The sequence below is a fragment of the Pleurodeles waltl genome, chromosome 2_1, assembly GCF_031143425.1.
Source record: "Pleurodeles waltl isolate 20211129_DDA chromosome 2_1, aPleWal1.hap1.20221129, whole genome shotgun sequence".
Classification (NCBI taxonomy): Eukaryota; Metazoa; Chordata; class Amphibia; order Caudata; family Salamandridae; genus Pleurodeles; species Pleurodeles waltl.
In genome coordinates, this window is record NC_090438.1 from 701203830 (window position 1) to 701222228 (window position 18399).

The following is an 18399-nucleotide window of genomic DNA, read 5'->3' on the forward strand; positions in this document are numbered from 1 at the left end:
CCCCAATAAGTCGCTATGACCGGACAAGTCCAGACCATGTGAAAAAAATCGGCAGAGGGATCTAGGCATCGAGGGCATTCAGCAGAGGATCGGAGGCCCGCTCTGTGAAGTTTAGTGGGTGTCAGATATGCTATGTGGAGGTAGTAGGTCTGTATTTGTCGGAATTGAGAGGCCATCGATAGGGCGCGGGGGGCATCAGCGCCTCACCCTAATCCCCTTCTTCTATGGGGCCCACCCATCCCTCCCACTTCTGACGGAGCAATTCCAGGGGGCGGGCAGTGTTGGTGACCAGGGCGCGGTATATCTGGGAGACACCTCCTTTGCCAAGACTCCCCATTAGTGTCTTTACCTCCATCGGACTGTGTTCTGGTATGGTGTCCCCTGCTTGTATGTGTGGTTGTAGGGCATGTCGAAGCTGGAGATACTTATGAAATTGCGTCTTGTTTAGCGAGAAAAGTTTCTGGAGCTCCTCAAAGGATCGCATATGTGTCCTGTTCCAAATATCGCCTAGTGTTGATATACCAATGGTGTCCCATTTATGGAATCCCTCTAGGCCCGCGACCTCATGTAATTATTTCCCATGCCACAACGGTGTCTGTTGAGTGAGGCGTCCCCACCACCCGACACCCTTTGTGCCGCCCACCAACCCGCAAGGACCACCTTAGTTACATCAGGAGTATCTCGGGAGATCGGGCCCCCATATAGGGCATCGAAAATCCGCGGGTAGCTCAGTGTGTGGAGCTCTAATCGGTATGCCGGGTCCGTCCATCCCCCTCCCATCCAATCATTGATCACTTGTAAGTGCATTGCGAGGTGGTAATAGTAAATGTTGGACATGCCCAATCCCCCATCATATACGTCCCTTTGGCAGGTAACGAGTGCCAGCCGTGGACGACCGCCACTCCATATGAACTGGCGTGCCAACGTGTCCAGCCCCCGAAACCATCTCTTTGGGATGGGGTGTGGGAAGTTTTGTAAAAGATAAAGAAGTCTGGGGAGGACCATCATCTTATAAAGCGCTATTCTACCTAGGAGATTGAGGAGGAGGGTTCTCCAGCGTTGGAGGTCAGTCCTAATTCTCCTGATTGAAGGTGTAATATTAAGTTCCCAGGCTAATTCCGGGAGTAGTGAGACGTATATTCCTAGATATTTGAAGCTGTTTCTTTTCACTGGAATGGTGTGTTGCCAGTCCACGCAGTCTCGAGAGCAGTGGAGGGGGACCAGCAAGGATTTACTCCCGTGGTCACCACGAATCTGCCTTGTGGGTCAGAGTGCGTGTCCGTAATTACCATAGGTAGTGGGCGGTGGAGCAGGATAGCTACCCCTCTAGAGCCTCTGGAGAAGCCTGCGTGGTAGACTCTATCATAGCCTCCCCGTGAGAGTATGGGGCACCTAGTTCCAAGGAGGTGGGTTTCTTGTAATAAGACCACGGAGGGGGAGTATCTACGGAGGGAACTGAATACCGCGGACCTCTTGATTTTATCTAGTAGGCCATTCACGTTCCATGAGATGACCTGAGTCAATGAGGGCCAATTATGAGATGCGTGCTTGCTATGTTATGCCGGGTGCCCTTCTGTAAGTCTGGGGATGACCGTGTCCGTTGCAACAGTGAAATATTTAAATAACAAAATAAACTTAATAACACAATACTATCTAAACCCATGTCAAACTTTTTACCCCCCAACCACCCCCCACCCCATACTCCTTCCCCGGAAGCATCTGTCGCCCTATTACCCAACTGTAACAAAGCAGTCAGCTGGACTGCTGTGGAGTGGAGTGACGGACCCCTCCTTTTAGTCGGATCAAATGCAGTTAACGGCTATTCTCACAGAAAGTATATTGCGGGGGTCATGAGACCTCTGAAGTGTCACCTCCAATGGCCGCACATCCGGGATGAGAGTCTCGACCATGTCCCTCCGTTCCGTCAGAAGTTGCTTGTCCCGTCTCAGCCGAGTTCCGGAGATTGGCTCAAGTCAGTATCGTCCATGACCCGGCCTGGGTCTGGGTCCCGAAGACCCGGCGAACCGCCGGAGGCCCCCCCCTCCCGTGCATCGGAGGCCGAGGGTGCTCCACTGTTCGTGTTGGCATCCAGATCTTTCTGCCTACCCTTTTTGGATCTGGTTCGTCGTCTGCTTCTCCGAGGCCCTTCCAATGGGGGGGGGCACCTCACAGGAGGGGCCACCCACCGGGCCCCGGGGACCCCGCTGGGCCACAGAGCCCTCCTCAGTCAGCCAGTCCCACGCCTCCTCCGGGGAGTCGAAGAAGAAGGCCTTTCCGGCCATTAGGACCTTGAGTCTGGCCGGGAATAATAACATGTAGGCGAGTTGCATTGCTCTTAACTTTTGTTTGACATACTCATAAGATCGGCGGCGAATCTGCACTTCGTGGGTGTAGTCAGGGAATATTAGGATCTTGTGATTCTCCCATTGAAGGTTATCTGAGTTCCTGGCTGCCTTAAGGATCATATCTCGGTCTTTGAAATTAAAGAAGCGTGCGATCATCGGGCGCCTGGGGCCGCCTGGCGGTGGGTGTGGAGCGAGGGCTCTATGAGCATGTTCGATCGCGAACCGGGGCGAGAGGGATTGGTCCGGGATCCAGGTCTTGATCCATTGCTCCAGGAAATCGGAAGCTTTATCCTCGTCCGCGCCCTCCGGAAATCCGACAAAGCGCAGGTTGCTGCGTCTCGAGCGATTTTCTGCGTCTTCCGCACGGCGGTGTAGTTCGTTAGTACGGGTTTGGAGTTGGGCCACTTTGGTTCTTAGATCGGATAGTTCATCTTCGGTCTGGGAGACCCGGTGTTCTACCTCAGTGATTCGGCCCACCGCATTTCTGAGGTCCTGCCTAATTAGGCCCATGTCCTCCCGGACCTCTCCGATCTTGGTTTCCACGGCAGTCTGCGATGATTGAATCGCCAGAAGGATGGCATTCACCCCATCCGGGGCTGGGCTTCCGCTGGCTGAGTCTCCGTCTCTCCGTGGACCTGCCGGTGCTGTGAACTGGTCAATCTTTTGCTGGGAGGCAGGAGGCTGTTTGTTCGGTTTATCTCTTCCCATCTTGTTACTCTGGCAGGGTCTCAGGGTGTTCATGGAGCTCCCCGTATTCAGGGACCACGGGAGCACCACCCCGGAGTCTCAGGGGCCCCGGCAGATGCGGACCCGACTGTGGGAGCACTATTCTTTATACGAAGCTCAGCAGGCTGGGAACCCTCGGTCTCTCCAGTCGGCCAACACGGGGAGCAAAGAGCGGAGGCCCCGGCAGCGGTGCTGAATCCTGCGGGCCACCGGATCAGGGTCCTCTCCCCCGGCACCGTCGAGTCCCCCAGACCCAGGGGAACTCTTAGCACTCCGAGGTCTCCCCTCGGCACCCCCCGGGCATCAATTTCCCTGTGGCGGGCCGATCCTGATATTCATCCTAAGGGAGCTCCCTGGCCGTGCCGTAGCCTTATGCACTCGTGGGGGATTTAGTGGATCCCTCTTCCCCTCGCATGGAAGCCGCTCAATTCCAGCCATCACGGTGTCCGAGGAAAGGGCTTGTCCGCTCCATGCCCCAGGGTTGTTGCCCGGACGACCCGGATCCTCGCACCCTCCTCTCCTCTCTTCCTACCGGGTCGGGGAGCCCCCGCTCCGCTTATGGCATTTACCTCCTATGATGCACCGTGGTCCCGGTCTAGTACTCGTAGCGTGGTCTCGTGTCCGACCACTCTCCCAGAGGTCACGCACGCCTCCGTCTCCTTCGGGCGCTCTGCCCTCCAGTTCGTCTGCTCCGGTCTCGGGCCAGCGGGCACGCTATCCTCCCCTCGGGGGGCACCGCACCGTGCTCCGCGCCCCCGTCTCCCTCACGACGGCATCTGCGATCTCGCTCCGCCCAGCCCCAGGCGGAGGCACGACAGCGGCCCAACTCAGCAGGCGCCTCAGCTACTGGCGGCACTCCGATGCCTCCGGGAGTTTGTGACAGGAGCGCCGCTCCACTTCTTTCTGTTAGCCCCTGCGGGGGCTCCGGTCCAGATTGACCTCGACTGAGGCTCCGGGTCTCAGTATCGCCGCCATTTTGTTTAGGTTAGGCGAGGTGCAGGAGGGACACAGGGGCCGTTATGGATCACTTTTCACATATCTGCATGCTCCCCAAGGGGAAGGGAGTCTACAGGAGTGCCTGGGGTAGTGCCGTTAACCCCGCAAATCGCGGCAAAATCGGGCGGATGATGGAGGGGTCCAGAGCACTCTCAGAGTGCGACCGCCATCTTGACGCCCGAAGCCACGCCCCCAAGAGGGTCAGTTTTGAGTGGAAATATGCGCTGCGTCCATGTTGGGTTTTGAGACATTTGTTGTTGCTGGTACTAGGCCTAACCACACAAGTGAGGAACCATTTTTATCGGGTGTCATGAGTGATACCTATTGCAAATCTTCACAGGAGCAGAATGATGTCTTGAACCAAATGCCTCTCTAAAATTCTTAGTCCCAAACTATATTTTTATCTGGAGACTAAAAAACTGTAAGAAGGGAAAGGGGTTGAGGATGAAAGAAGAGACTGCCTTGTCCTCTTCTCTGCGCTCGTCTATCACTTTGCCTGTTGTTGTTGAGGACTCTGTGGTTATGTTACTCGAGCTGTTTGATAAAGCAAAACATTAATACTCTCACTAAGTCCTACCTTCTCTATTCCTTTTAACTAGGATTACTCTTTTCTTTATAAACAGTAATGTTTGGTGTGACCTACCCCAGTGTAGAGAGGCATTAGCTTCTCTTCTGTCGTTGCAATTAATGTTAAAAATTGTGTTTTCATATTCTTTTCCTCTTCTTCAGCGCACTGGATTTAACTGAAAACAAGTATTGTTGGAGAAAACTTGTTCTTCACAATTTTCACATGACAGAAAACAAATGTTCTTGTAATAACTGCTCTTCCTGCTCTTAACAGTTTTCTCATGACTAAAACGAATATTCTTGAAATAACTGCTCTTCCTGTTCTTCACAATTTTCTCAAAACAAATGTTCTAGGAATTATCGCTCTTCACCTTTTGCATATGACAGAAAACAAGTGTGCTTGAAATAACTGTTCTTCCTACTCTGTACTGTTTTCTTATGACTAAACTAATACTTTAGGAATAACTGCTCTTCACTATTTTTAATATGACAGAAAACGAATGTTCTTGAAAATACTGTGCTTTCTGCTCTTTACTATTTTCTCATGACTAAAACAAATGTTCTGGGAAGTAAAGGTTTCTATGGCTTAAACCGAAACTCTTAAGAATTCATTTTCTTTCTCTCTCTCAGAATACTTACGTGACTGCAACAATTGACCCTGGAAAACAAATGCACAACTTCTCCAGAAAGGGTTCTGTCTCTTAAAATCTCCTCAGTGAAGTGCCCCGCTTCAGAGGCATCGCACACATACTTCACAGCACTCAGATGTCCACAAGAACTCCTCAACCCTGCAATACTAGAGGGGCCACCATTTTGAGACCCCTCTGCATAGGCATAGATTCTGCTACAAGGGAGATTAGCCCCTGGCTCCAATTCTATTTTGCAGTCATATGGCCGATGAGGAAGTAATTTGTCTGCCTCTACTTCATTGAAAACATCTTCGAAATCTTGATACTCCTCAGGAATATCTCCAGTGCGTATTATACAAATAGCTAAACAAGCTCCACATAAACCAAATGCTGGACTAAATCCTCTGGATGGTGAAACTTCACTGTAACAATTTCTTGTGCAGTAGTTTGAATTAATTTCTACAGATCTCTCTTCCCAATTTATGGTGGGATTGTGCTTGGTGAGCCATGGGAGTCCCAAAATAATTTGGAACTGAGGAGTGTCTATCAAATTGAATTGCAAGATTTCTCTTGATGCCTTTCTCTAGAAATGAGCTCCACCCATTCAGTATGACTTACTATTGGACCATAGGTGAGGTTTGTTCCATCTACTGCTCTTACAGCTTCAGTTCTTGCCTTTTGTACAGTTCTCAAACCAATCTTGGCAGCGAATTTAATACCACAAAAGTTCCCTGTGGCGCCTGAATCTATCATTACTGATGCATTGGGCAGGATTATCTCCCCAAAGTTTAACATCATGGATAAGGTCAGATGGGGAGCAGATGACTGCAAGGTATTCCTACTGGTGGTGCTGCAGGTTTTTCCATCGGTGATTGCTTCAATTTCTTTGGACAGATTTTCACAAAATGACCTCTTGCTCCACAATACATATAAAGGTTATTTACTCTCCTCTTTTCTTTCTCTTCCTTAGAAAGAGGTCCCCTGACTGTACCTACCCGCATCGGTTCCACCCCAGAACCACTGGCTGAAGTAGTTAAGCTTTCTGTCTTCATTCGATCAAATCTAGGAACACTTGGACAAAAATCTCTCTTCTTCTCTCCTTTCCTTTCTGTTTGCCTATAGTCTATTTCCAGAACTAAATCTATTAATGATGAAATCTCTGTGGGTCGATTCCGAATCTGGGATAAGATGTCCTTGAGCTTGTCTTTTAATCCTCTATAAAACAGTGCCGCCCACTTGTCTTTTGGCCTATCGGTCTTGACTATCAGCTTATTGAGGTAAGTTACCAGCTCCTTATTAACCTGCCGCAATTCCAACAATTCATTATCATTAGCTTGGGAGACTCTTCTTCTATCAAAAATCCTCAGGAACTCCTTCTTGAATTCTTCAAAATTATAAAGAATTGTGTACATCGTTAGACACTGGTGGCATGAACCAGGCAGTGGCATCTCCACAGAGATAAAATAACAAAAAGGCCACTCAGGATTGTGCATCAGGGAAAATCGTGGGATGGCACATGAAATGCAGTGAACATTGGGTTAGGAAAATTTGAGCCTTTTGGGGGGTCTCCATTAAAACGTTCTGGGGCCAATGAAATCACTGGGGATAAGGAATGAACTACCTGAGTTGCATTTCTAGGATTTAGCGTGGGTGTGGAACTCTGACTGTCTGGTGAAGGGCTTGTATCACTAAATCCTGAAAAGTACCCACCCAACTTAGTAGTTAATTCTGTGTTTTCTTTTCAGGACTCTGCTAAATCTTACTTCAAGCTTTTATTATCCTCTCTATAATTGCTTTTGGATAATTTCTAGAATTCCTCCCAGATGTTTTAAATCTAATCCTTCAGCCATTCTGCTTGGGTAAATAATTTATCTTGGGCACTTCACTCTGTCATGAACAGTATCTATTGCAACTCTTCACAGGAGCATGACACCTTGACCCCAATGCCTCTCTAAAGTTCTTAGTCCCAAACTATATTCTTTTCTGAAGACTAAAAAACTCTTGGAGGGGAAAGGGATTGGGTATGAAAGAAAAGACTGCCTTGTCCTCTACTCTGCGCTCATCTATCACTTTGCACTTTTCTCTCTCTCCCTCAGAATACTTTCGTGGCTGCAACAATTGACTCTGGAAAACAAATGCATGACTTCTCCAGAAAGGCTTTTGTCTCTCAAAATCTCCTCAGTGAAATACACCACTTCAGAGGCTGTGCATGCATTTCACATAACTCAGCTGTCCACAAGAGCTCCTCCAGCCGCAACACTAGAGCTGCATCCTTGACTCTCAGCAGCCTCCATTTTGAGAACCATCCACTTGCAGGAAACTCTCCATAATGAAGTCTGCAGATTGTGCGGGTGTCACAAACTTTGAAGAACCCCCAAAACCTGTAGAGGGGGAGTCAGAGAAACCAAGGATGTCCTGACATCTGGAGACTTGTAGGAGCATAGAATAGTAGAACATTTGTTATTACCAATTGTATTTTGCTGCATTTGTGCCTTTTCAAATGTAAGCCAGTTTATAAGAAAGATGACATTTTGAAAATAACCCTCCAAATCATACACTAGCACGGGTACCCACAAATTCAGAGATGTAGAAATAACCACTGCTTCCAAACTCTATAAATTGTGGCCATTTCACAAATAAGTTTCCTTGATACCCATTTTTTCACTCTGCCTATTTCCCTATAATAATTGGTCTATACTTGGTAATCAATGAAAAACAATTGTATGCTGCAACTCAGTGGTTTGCTCAGGGTACCTTGGGTTTTGTAGAACCTACAAACTCTATATAACCCCATAACCATGTAATGCTACATTGCTTTTGTCAATCTGCCATTGTGACAAAAAAATTAAAGAGGAAAAACTTGTCACAAATGCCCGTTTTTTTTCTACCCATTTTCAATAAATTGTTTTCCAACAGTCCTTTTTCCTTGGGAAAGCCTTGATTGAATTGTACATATGATCCCTTGCTGAATTTTATCTACATTTCAGTAATGTATAGCTTTTACGGATCACCCATGGGGTTCACACTGGAAGTAGGTTGAAAGCAGAAAAAATAGAGAACATTGGCTACCTCTTAGATAAATGTTAAAACTGTGGTACAAAATTTATTTTTTTGATTCAACTTTGCATGTTCCTGAAAGCTGGGAAGATGGTGACTTTAGTACAGCAAACTGTTCATGAGTGCCATTTTTAGGGAAAAAACAGACACTTTTTCCCTGTTTTTCTCAAAAGAAAACTCAAAATGTTGCTTTATTTTGCCTATTTTCTCAGTCCTCAAACCCAGGGCACTGTTAGAATTCCCAGAATGTTGCGAAAAAAAGGACACATATTTGCCATGGATAGCGTATGTGGACAAAATGTTATTGAGGCCTAAGCAGAAACTACCAGAAATAGCCAAAAAAGGGCTCATCACTGGGGGTGAAAAGGCCTAGCAGCAAAAGGGTAATAATATTTTATAATGAATGCCATACAGGTTCATGAAAAATATAGGTAGGAGATCTGTATGCCCCTTTTCCTTCCCAATTCCCTACACATAGTTAAGGGTAGGAAGGGAGGTCTTGAAGAAAGCAGAGCAACCCTTATGGGTTTATCTGAAATCAGCAGAAACATGTTGGCAGTTTAGAGATGCCAGAACTATTGTGTTTCTAAAAGCATCTACATTTTCAGTTTTAACTGTGGTGTGAGTTCCCAAAAATAAATTATTTGGGTAGATCTATAACCAGTTTTTAATCTACAAAGCCGACCTCCAGGAACAGTCCAGACGTTTTCAATATATAGTAGCTCCTGTAAGCGGTTGAGCCCACCGCAAAACCCTCCACCCAGCGGTACTGTTGTTCTAGGGTGAGGAAACATGACAATGATGAAGCATGCCACCATTTGGTGAGTGAGACTTTTGTCTTGATATTTTGATATTCCTCTAGGACAGGGTTCTGCAAAGTCGGTCCTGGAGAGCTGGGTCCATGCCAGATTTTGAGCATATCCACGTTTAGAAAACTGTAGGTTTCTGAAACATCTTTTTTCTAAATGTGGGTATGCTAAAAATATGGCATGGACCCAGCTCTCCAGGACCGACTTTGCAGAACCCTGCTCTAGAATAAGACATTCAAGTACATATAGGCAATAGAATACCTAGGCCATTGCATCTTTTGTATGTGTGTGTGTACCAGGTATCAGTAAGTATGTTAGTGGTAAGGGTATCCACACCTGGCAGTATTTGCAGGTGTTGTCAGTCAGAGCACCCACACCAATCCCAGACCTGTCTTTTTATGTGCCCATTATCCTCAGTATTCCTAGCTATTCAGTCTGACATACGACCATATTGGACCATATTTGGAGTGTTGTTATAGAGTTAAATTCACAATTTGTTTCTAATGCTCACCACTTTCAGAGTTTGCCAGCCACCACTGTAGAACCCTCTTACCAGATGCAATTAACTCTTGTGGACTCTTGTCAATGTTAGTTTGACATGTTTTGCTAGAATATTGGCCGATGTAAAGAATCTTCTTATTCTGATGATTAACTTAGACGGACATGTTAACAATCCCCAGAACTGTCAGTTTCAGAAAAGATAATTTCTCTGAACCAAGAACTTTTTTTCAGTTTCTCTGACTGTTAGAAATGGGGTTGGAAGTCAGGTTACCCCCTATCCAAGCAAGGTCCCTCATTCTAGTCACGGTAAAGAAGAATCACACTCAGTTAACCCCCGCTCACCTCCTTGGTAGCTTGGCACGAACAAACAGGCTTAACTTCAGAAGCAATGTGTAAAGTAGTTTACACACACACAGTAATACAGTAAAAACACTACAAAATGGACACTGCACCAGTTTAGAAAAATAGGTCATGTAAATCAAACAAGACCAAAACCACAAAAATCTAACATGCACAAGTGAAGATATGAATTTTAAAAAGAATAAGAGTTTTAGGCCCTCATTATGACTTTGGCGGTCTTCCATGAAGATCGCCAAATCCACGGGTGCCAGGAGACTGCCAGTGCTGGTGGTCTCCCACCCACCATATTACGGGTACTGCCGAATTTCCGCCCCACTTTGGGTGGAAATCCAGCAGTAGTTGTGCTGGCAGGCAGAGGTACTCTGGCGGTTCCACCACTGGCCTGCCTCGCCAGTAGGACACCACCCATCATATTATGGGCAATATTATGGCCTGGCGGTGTCCTGCTGCCAGGGCCCTGCCTGCGGTGGAATCCCCCCTTCCTGTTCCCTGCCGGAAGACCTTCTCCCCGGAGCAGGTAAGGTGATCGTCCAACAGGGGAGGGTGGTGGAAAGGTGGGGGTGTTGTGTGTGCGTGTGTGAGTGTGTGGTGTCTGCGTGTGTGCATGAATGTGTGTATGCGTGTCTGAATGTTAAAGTGAGTGCGTGTCTGCATCTAACTGTGTATGCGTGTGAGTATGCATGTTTGGATGGATGTGAGTATGTGTGTCTGGATGGGTGTGAGTATGACTGTTTGGATGGGTATGAGTATGGGTGCTTGAATGCGTGTATGAATGTTGTTGTGTATGAATGCATGCTTGAATGCGTGTATGAATGTTGTTGTGAATGCGTGTGTGGATGTGTGTGAGTGGATGCGTAAGTGTAGGTGAATAGGTGTATACGTGATGTGTCTGTGTGCGTGTATGCGGGCAGGAGTGTGCTGTGGCTGAAGGGGGGGGTGCAGGTGGTGGGCGTCTAGTGCATGCTGGGAGGGGGTAAGGGAGCCGTCTGCCAGTGACAAGGAAGAAATTCCCTGTCACAGGTATCCTTTCCGCCATGGTTTTCATGGCGGTGCTACTGCCGCGGAAACCATGGTGGAAAGCCGGCTCCTAATACCACCTGTGGTCTTCTGTTGACCATTGGGTTGGAGATGATCATCTCCGGCCTGGCGGTTCCGACCGCCTTGGCGGTACGAGTAGAGATGTGGCGGGTTGTCAGAGGCCAACCCATCACACTCATTATGTGGCGGTCTGCACCGCCAGCCTCTTGGTCAAAAGGCCGACAGGGTCAAAATTACCCACTTACCCTTAGAAAACAGTGAGAATGCTGTTGTTACACAAAGAATCAAGACAGATCTTTACAAATTTATTAGTCACCTCAAATTGAAGAAATACTTCCAACTGAATCCTGTGGGGAATAACGATGCTAAGTCCGAAATGCCAAGGCTAGACCATAGTAATTTATCTATTTAGGATGTACATGATACTGTGGCTTTGTTAATAATTGCGGAGTATGAGGATGATCCCAATACGGTATTGCAGGTTCTGAATGAATTAGAGATAGTACCTGATTTGAATATAACCAGTGGTTTAAAGAGAAAGTCATGCTGGATACCAAAAATAGCAAGTAATAATAATATTGAGGTATTTCACAAAATGGTTTGTAGGGATTTGGATATACTCATGGCTAAGAGCAGGATCCGGATACCTAGTAACAATTTGACTTATGGGGAGCAACAAGCATTACAAACACTGTAAAAAGATGATAGTATTGTAATCAGGCAGGCAGAGAAGGGGGGTAACGGTGTGGTCAGGAATCGAGTTGATTATGAAGGCGAGACCCATACTCAATTGAGTGATGTGAACTGTTATGAGAAAATTAAATATATAAACCCATCCCAGAATTAACGAATAAGCTTAACAATAGATTGATAATTTGTCATCAACAATGCTTACTTAATGATGATGAACATTTGTATTTGAGGGTTGACCGCCCAAGGTTTCCTTGCGTATATACTCTTTCTAAGATTCAAAAGGAGCTCCCCTTTCCTCGAGAGACCAATTGAATCTGGAATTTCAGGACCAACGGAAAGGCTATCCGAATATATGGATGTGATTTTACAGCCTTTGGTTAGTAATCTTCCGCCTAATATCAAAGAGACAAAGCACATATTGGGTTTGCTTAGTGATGTCCAGTGGGAGGCAGATATGATGTTGGTGATACTGGATGTAGTTTCACTATACACTAGTATTGGACATGAGACGGGACTACAAGCACTACGTCACATCGTGAACAGGAGATCTTCAAGTCTGTGGGAACATACAGAATTGTTGTAGGAAATGACAAATTTGATTTTGGATAATATTTTTTTTCTTTTCAATAAGGAATAGTTCAGACAGAAACAAGGAGTGCTGATGGGCTCCAGGTTTTCTCCTTCCTATGCTAACCTCTTTATGAGTTGGCTAGAGGAGAAGTGGATCTGGGGAAGGGGATCTATACATTGGCAAACATATATTCTGCACTGGGTCGTTATATTGACGACTGTCTGATGATTTGAACAGGTAACATGGAGCAGAAGATTTGTGTAATTATTTGAATTTGAATGATGAGAATGTTAGATTCACCTATCAATGCAGTCAGAAGAGGACTGAGTTCCTTGATGTTGTATTGTACATTGAGGATGACAAGATACAGAGTAGACTTTTTTGTAAACCAACCTCATGTAATTCAATTTTATATGCTTCAAGTGCACATCCCAAACACCAGATTCGAGCTATACAATTTGGGGAAATGGTTAGGGCCGGAAGAAATTGCAGTAAAGAAGATGAATTTAAACAATGTATCGGGAACGTGGTTCAGCGTTTTAAACTGAAAGGGTATCAAGCTCAGGACATTGAATTAGCACAACGGAGAGTAACTAAGATGTCTAGACAAGACACATTGAAGCCCCTTCCCACTAAGGTGGCTGATAACAAGAAAGATAAAGTGCGGATGGTGACTGATTATACGGGGGCCTCTGCTGCTCTAAGAAGGAGGATGAGTAGTCATTGGCGAATCTTGTCTCAAGATGTAACCCTTAAAGGGCTCATTTCAAATAGACCAAAATTGCATATCGGAGGAGTAGATCCCTAAGGAGCCTCTTCAGCCCCAGCTATCCAATATATCGGTCACAGGATCATTGGTTGTCCGAACATAAGAGGTTTTTTTTTAAGTGTGGTCAATGCAGAGTCTGCAGTTGGGCATGCCATGGCAAAAATGAGTTTGGGATTGCTTGCGATCATGTTTTCAAAATTGAATATAACATCAACTGTAATACAACTTTTGTAGTTTATTCTTTACTATGCAAGTGTGACCCTATATATGTCGGTAGTAAGATCCTCCCTCTTAGAGTCACGATTAGTGAACATCTGAAGGCACTTAAAAATGATGACGAACGGTACCCAATGGTACTGCATATGAGAATATGTGAGGCACAAGATGGGAGTAAGCTCTTTAGTTTTTTGGGGATTGTGCATGTACCAATAGATCCCCGGGGTGGGATCTGGGAACTGGTTCTTAGGAGGAAGGAGTCATTATGGATCATGCGTCTGAGAGCAGTTGAGGATGGGCTGAATACAGGTCCAGAATTTGAGTATTTTTGGGGAAATTAAGAATATTTAACAATGGGTGAGGGTGGATGGTTATATGGATCCCAAATCGAAATGATTTTGAGGGAAAGTAGGATCACTGATAACCAGATCGGTGCAAGTTGATAGTTTGGATGTATATATAAGTAACAAATGTGTTTTGGAACTATGTTCGTATATTAAGTGACTGATTAAAGGTGCACAAACATGGTTGAAATGACTATGGAGTTTACAATTGTAATTTCAGCAGAGAGTCCTTTGTTTATGTTTACTAGGGGTTTGAATATACGCTTATCATTGTCTTTTTCATAACAGCAGTCATTCCACAGTTAAGGGATGGTTAACTGGGGGAGTCCTGGACATATGAGTTATGTCTTTTGGGTGAAATAGGAGCTATCAGTGTGATAACAACACTGGGGAATAGGTGAAGAATTGCTGCACAAAGTTGTCATCTGCCCTAATCCAGAGATCAGGGGTTGGGGAAGTCTTTTGTTTGTGTCTACTATGTAGTAGGGAATGATATAGCAGTCCTATGTTTGTGTTTATTTCTTGTATTTAAGGAAGTAGTGGAAAAGGGACTATCCTTTGAATAGATATTATGGTAGCGTACTCGCAGCACATGGAGATTCACTACCCTCGGGGAGTGCTGATACTAAGGTAGGCATTTAATCGTGTGACAGTTCACCTGTTTGATACAGAATATTCAGGGCCAATGTGTTGTAGTTTGTATTGGGGTGCCAGTGTAATTCCGTGCACGAAGGAGTGAGGGTGTACTTTTTTCTTTTGTGATAGTTACTTTAGACTTTTGAAGAGTTGAAGGACTTGGAATCAGAAGAGACTGGACACATATACTCTATTGGGATTTCATTGTTTACCAGGTATTGCCCATTGGTTTGGTGGGGAAGCTTTTCTTAAATTAATGCTCATACTTATTGCCCTTAGTGTGGGCTTGTGAGCTCCATACATTTTGCATGTTTGTGCAAGTTGTCTCTAGGTTAACTTGGGACTGGGGTGATTAGTTACTAGTATTTGTCCGATATTGAATTACAGTTTTTTCTCAGCTGGAACCATGTCACAGCGCATGATGTCACTCACCAGTCACAATGGTGGTCACAATAGTTTTTTATATACATCAGTTAATTTCAGATTAAAATGGTGCACATGGATGCACGCATTTATATGTTCCAGATAATGGAACTTTTGCAGAATTGAACTGTGTTTGGTTTTCACGCTGACAATAATTGGTGATGGAGTGATAAATCTGTTTGATCATATTCCTGAGGAGGTTTTTTTAATTATATTTTCAGCCCTGACTAAGTTGGTGAGATATTTCCCGGGACGAAACACGTGTTGACTAATCTGAGGCTGATTTGAAACTGATTAAAATCGACTGAACTGCCCTGAAGGACTGGACTTTCAATTTGTGATAGGCCGAATTGAATCGATTGGAGTTTGGATCTGGAACTTAAGTGTTTTCTGATTAGTGAACATTGCTTTATAAATGGACTATCCACAATGTTGGACTTTTCATCCTTGGCGTGGTCTCCCTTAACTTTTTGCCTCTGTTCCCCAGGTTGTTGATGTGTGCTGGACTCTGATTTTACTGTTTTTGTTACTCTGGGCATTTTACCACTGCTAACCAGTGCTAAAGTGCAAGTGCTCCTGTTTAAAATGTGTACGTAATTGGTTCTCCATGATTGGCATATTTGTTTTACTGTTAAGTCCCTAGTAAAGTGCACTAGAGGTGCCCAGGGCCCGTAAATCAAATGTTACTAGTGGGCCTGCAGCACTGGTTGTGCCACCCACACAAGTAACCCTGTAATCATGTCTCAGACCTGTCTGTGTGCTTATTTTTACACTGTAAATTCGACTTGGCAAGTGTACCCACTTGCCAGGCCTAAACCTTCCCTTTTCTTACATGTAAGGCACCCCTAAGGTAGGCCCTGGGTAGCCCCAAGGGCAGGGTGCAGTGTTTGGATAAGGTAGGACATATAGGTGGTCATTCCGACCTAGGCGGGCGGCAGTTGCCGCCCGCCCGTCGGAAGCCGCCTGAATACCGCCCCGCGGTCAATAGACCGCGAGGGGTATTCTGACTTTCCCGCTGGGCCGGCGGGCGATCTGCTTCAGATCGCCCGCCGGCCCAGCGGGAAAGCGCCTTCCACAAGGAAGCCGGCTCGGAATCGAGCCGGCGGAGTGGAAGGCGTGCGACGGGTGCAGCAGCACCCGTCGCGCTTTTCAGTGTCTGCATCGCAGACACTGAAAAGCCTAGTTGGGCCCTGTTAGGGGGCCCCTGCCGTGCCCATGCCATGGGCATGGGCACGGCAGGGGCCCCCAGGGGCCCCGCGACCCCCCCTACCGCCATCCTGTTCATGGCGGCTTTCCCGCCATGAACAGGATGGCGGTAGGGGGGGTCAGAATCCCCTCGGCGGCGCAGCAAGCTGCGCCGCCTTGGAGGATTCTAAGGGTCAGTGGAAAACCGGCGGGAGACCGCCGGTTTTCCCGTTCTGACCGCGGCCAAAGCGCCGCGGTCAGAATGACCAAGGGAGCACCGCTGGCCTGTCGGCGGTGCTCCCGCCCCCGTTGGCCCTGGCGGTAGAGAACCGCCAGGGTCAGAATGAGGGCCATAGTAATGTGGTTTATATGTCCTGACAGTGAAATACTGCCAACTTCATTTTTCACTATTGCAAGGCCTGTCTCTCTCATAGGATAATATGGGGGCTACCTTTAAATAAGATTAAAGCATAGATTCCCCTAGAGAGTAGATGGACATGTGGAGTTTGGGGTCCCTGAACTCACAATTTAAAAATACATCTTTTAGTAAAGTTGATTTTGAGATTGTGCGTTTGAAAATGCCACTTTTAGAAAGTGAGCATTTTCTTGCTTAAACCATTCTGTGACTCTGCCTTGTTTGTGGATTCCCTGTCTGGGTCAGTTTGACAGTGGGGTTGTTTTTCACCTCACACTAGACAGTGACACAAAGCGAGCTGGGGTGTAACCTGCATTTCTTGATTAGCCATCTCTGCTAGGAGGGATGGGTGGAGGGGTCACTCTCCTCTGAAAGGACTGTGTCTGCCTCTGACAATGCAGACTCCAACCCCCTGGTGTGTGTCTGGGGCCTTGCCTGGGCAAGGCAGGATTTCACAAGTAGGTGTGAGTCCCCTTTGAAGAAAGGTGACTTCAAAGACTAAAATGGGTATAAGAAGGGCACCCAAATCTACAGACTTTAGAAAACACTTCTGGAACCAAGAGGAACTTCTGCCTGGAGAAGAGCTGATAGCTGAGGAAGAAGTGCTGCCCTGCCTGTGACTGTGCTTTGTGGAGCTTTACTGCAGTGCTGCTTCTGCCAGAGTAAGAGGGCAAAGACTGGACTTTGTGTGCCTTCCATCTTGTGAAGAAATCTCCAAGGGCTTGAGTTAGAGCTTGCCTCCTGTTGTTTGAAGTCTCAGGTACAGCAAAGACTTCTCTCTGCCAGCACCTGGAGTCTCTAGAGAGACTCCTGCTCTGACAAGTGGTGCCCTATCCAGTTCCTGGGCCCTTGAAAGGAAAGCTGGTGGAAATCCAAGGAAATCGACTTCGGACGACTCCGGACCGACGCCGCTGCTGAATCTGGTAACGCCGCCTGCACCCGACGCCGTGACCTTCGCTGGACTGCTACGCTCTTCGCAGGCCCGATGCCGCAGCAGCCCCGCTGAAGTCCGCGACTCCGTGGAAGTCGCCGCACCACGTCGTGACCGACGCCGCTCGAAGTGCACGGATTCAACGTTTCGCTCAGACGCCGCGATCCCCGACTTCGTGCATCGGCTTGTTTTCACTCTTCACCAAAGGTACTGTACTTGGGGGTCTACACGACTCCGTGTCCGGTGCCGCTGGTGTCGGCTTGTTGGGAACGACTCCGTCACGACGCCGTGTTAACATCTCATTGAAGCATTTTTGTTTCTAAGCCCTATTTTTGAGTTTAATCTTTACAAATTCATAACTTGACTTGTGTATGTTGGATTTTTGTCGTTTTGGTCTTGTTTTGTTTAGGGAAATATTTCCTATTTTTCTAAACCGGTGTTGTGTCATTTTGTAGTGTTTTCCTTAAGTTACTGTGTGTGTTGGTACAAATACTTTGCACCTAGCACTCTGAAGTTAAGCCTACTGCTCTGCCAAACTACCAAGGGGGTAAGCAGGGGTTAGCTGAGGGTGATTCTCTTTTACCCTGACTAGAGTGAGGGTCCTTGCTTGAACAGGGGGTAACCTGACTGTCAACCAAAGACCCCATTTCTAACACACAACATAAGTGAATACTGTCTTGGAATTGCCTATAGGCGTGTGCTTTAAATGTAGACTTCTTGCCAACACAGACAGCCATTTCAACAGTCCGACCACCACAGCAGTAGCGACAAGCACCACAGCGGTAACCGCCAACAGCCAGACGGAAGACAATGTACCGCCCACCCTATTACAACAAGCCAATCTGCCAGCTTTTTCTGTGCGGTACCAACGCCATCAAATGCATGGCGGAAACAGTACACAGAAGGGAAACAACTCACCTCTGGACAATCAGGGAACAACCACGACGCCATGTTTCCTGCAGGTGTTACCTATGCTGGTCTACCTCCTCCTATACCAGGAATATCAATGCCGGCGAAGGCGACCACAGTGAGTACCACACATAGCACACAGGGGAGGGGGGAGGAAAAAGAGAGTGAAACACACGCAACACCCCCACCCCAACACCATACACACAAACAGATGCAATAACATTACATATACATCCCGTACCGCTCAGGAATAATGCTTAGACAAAAGGAATTGATTAA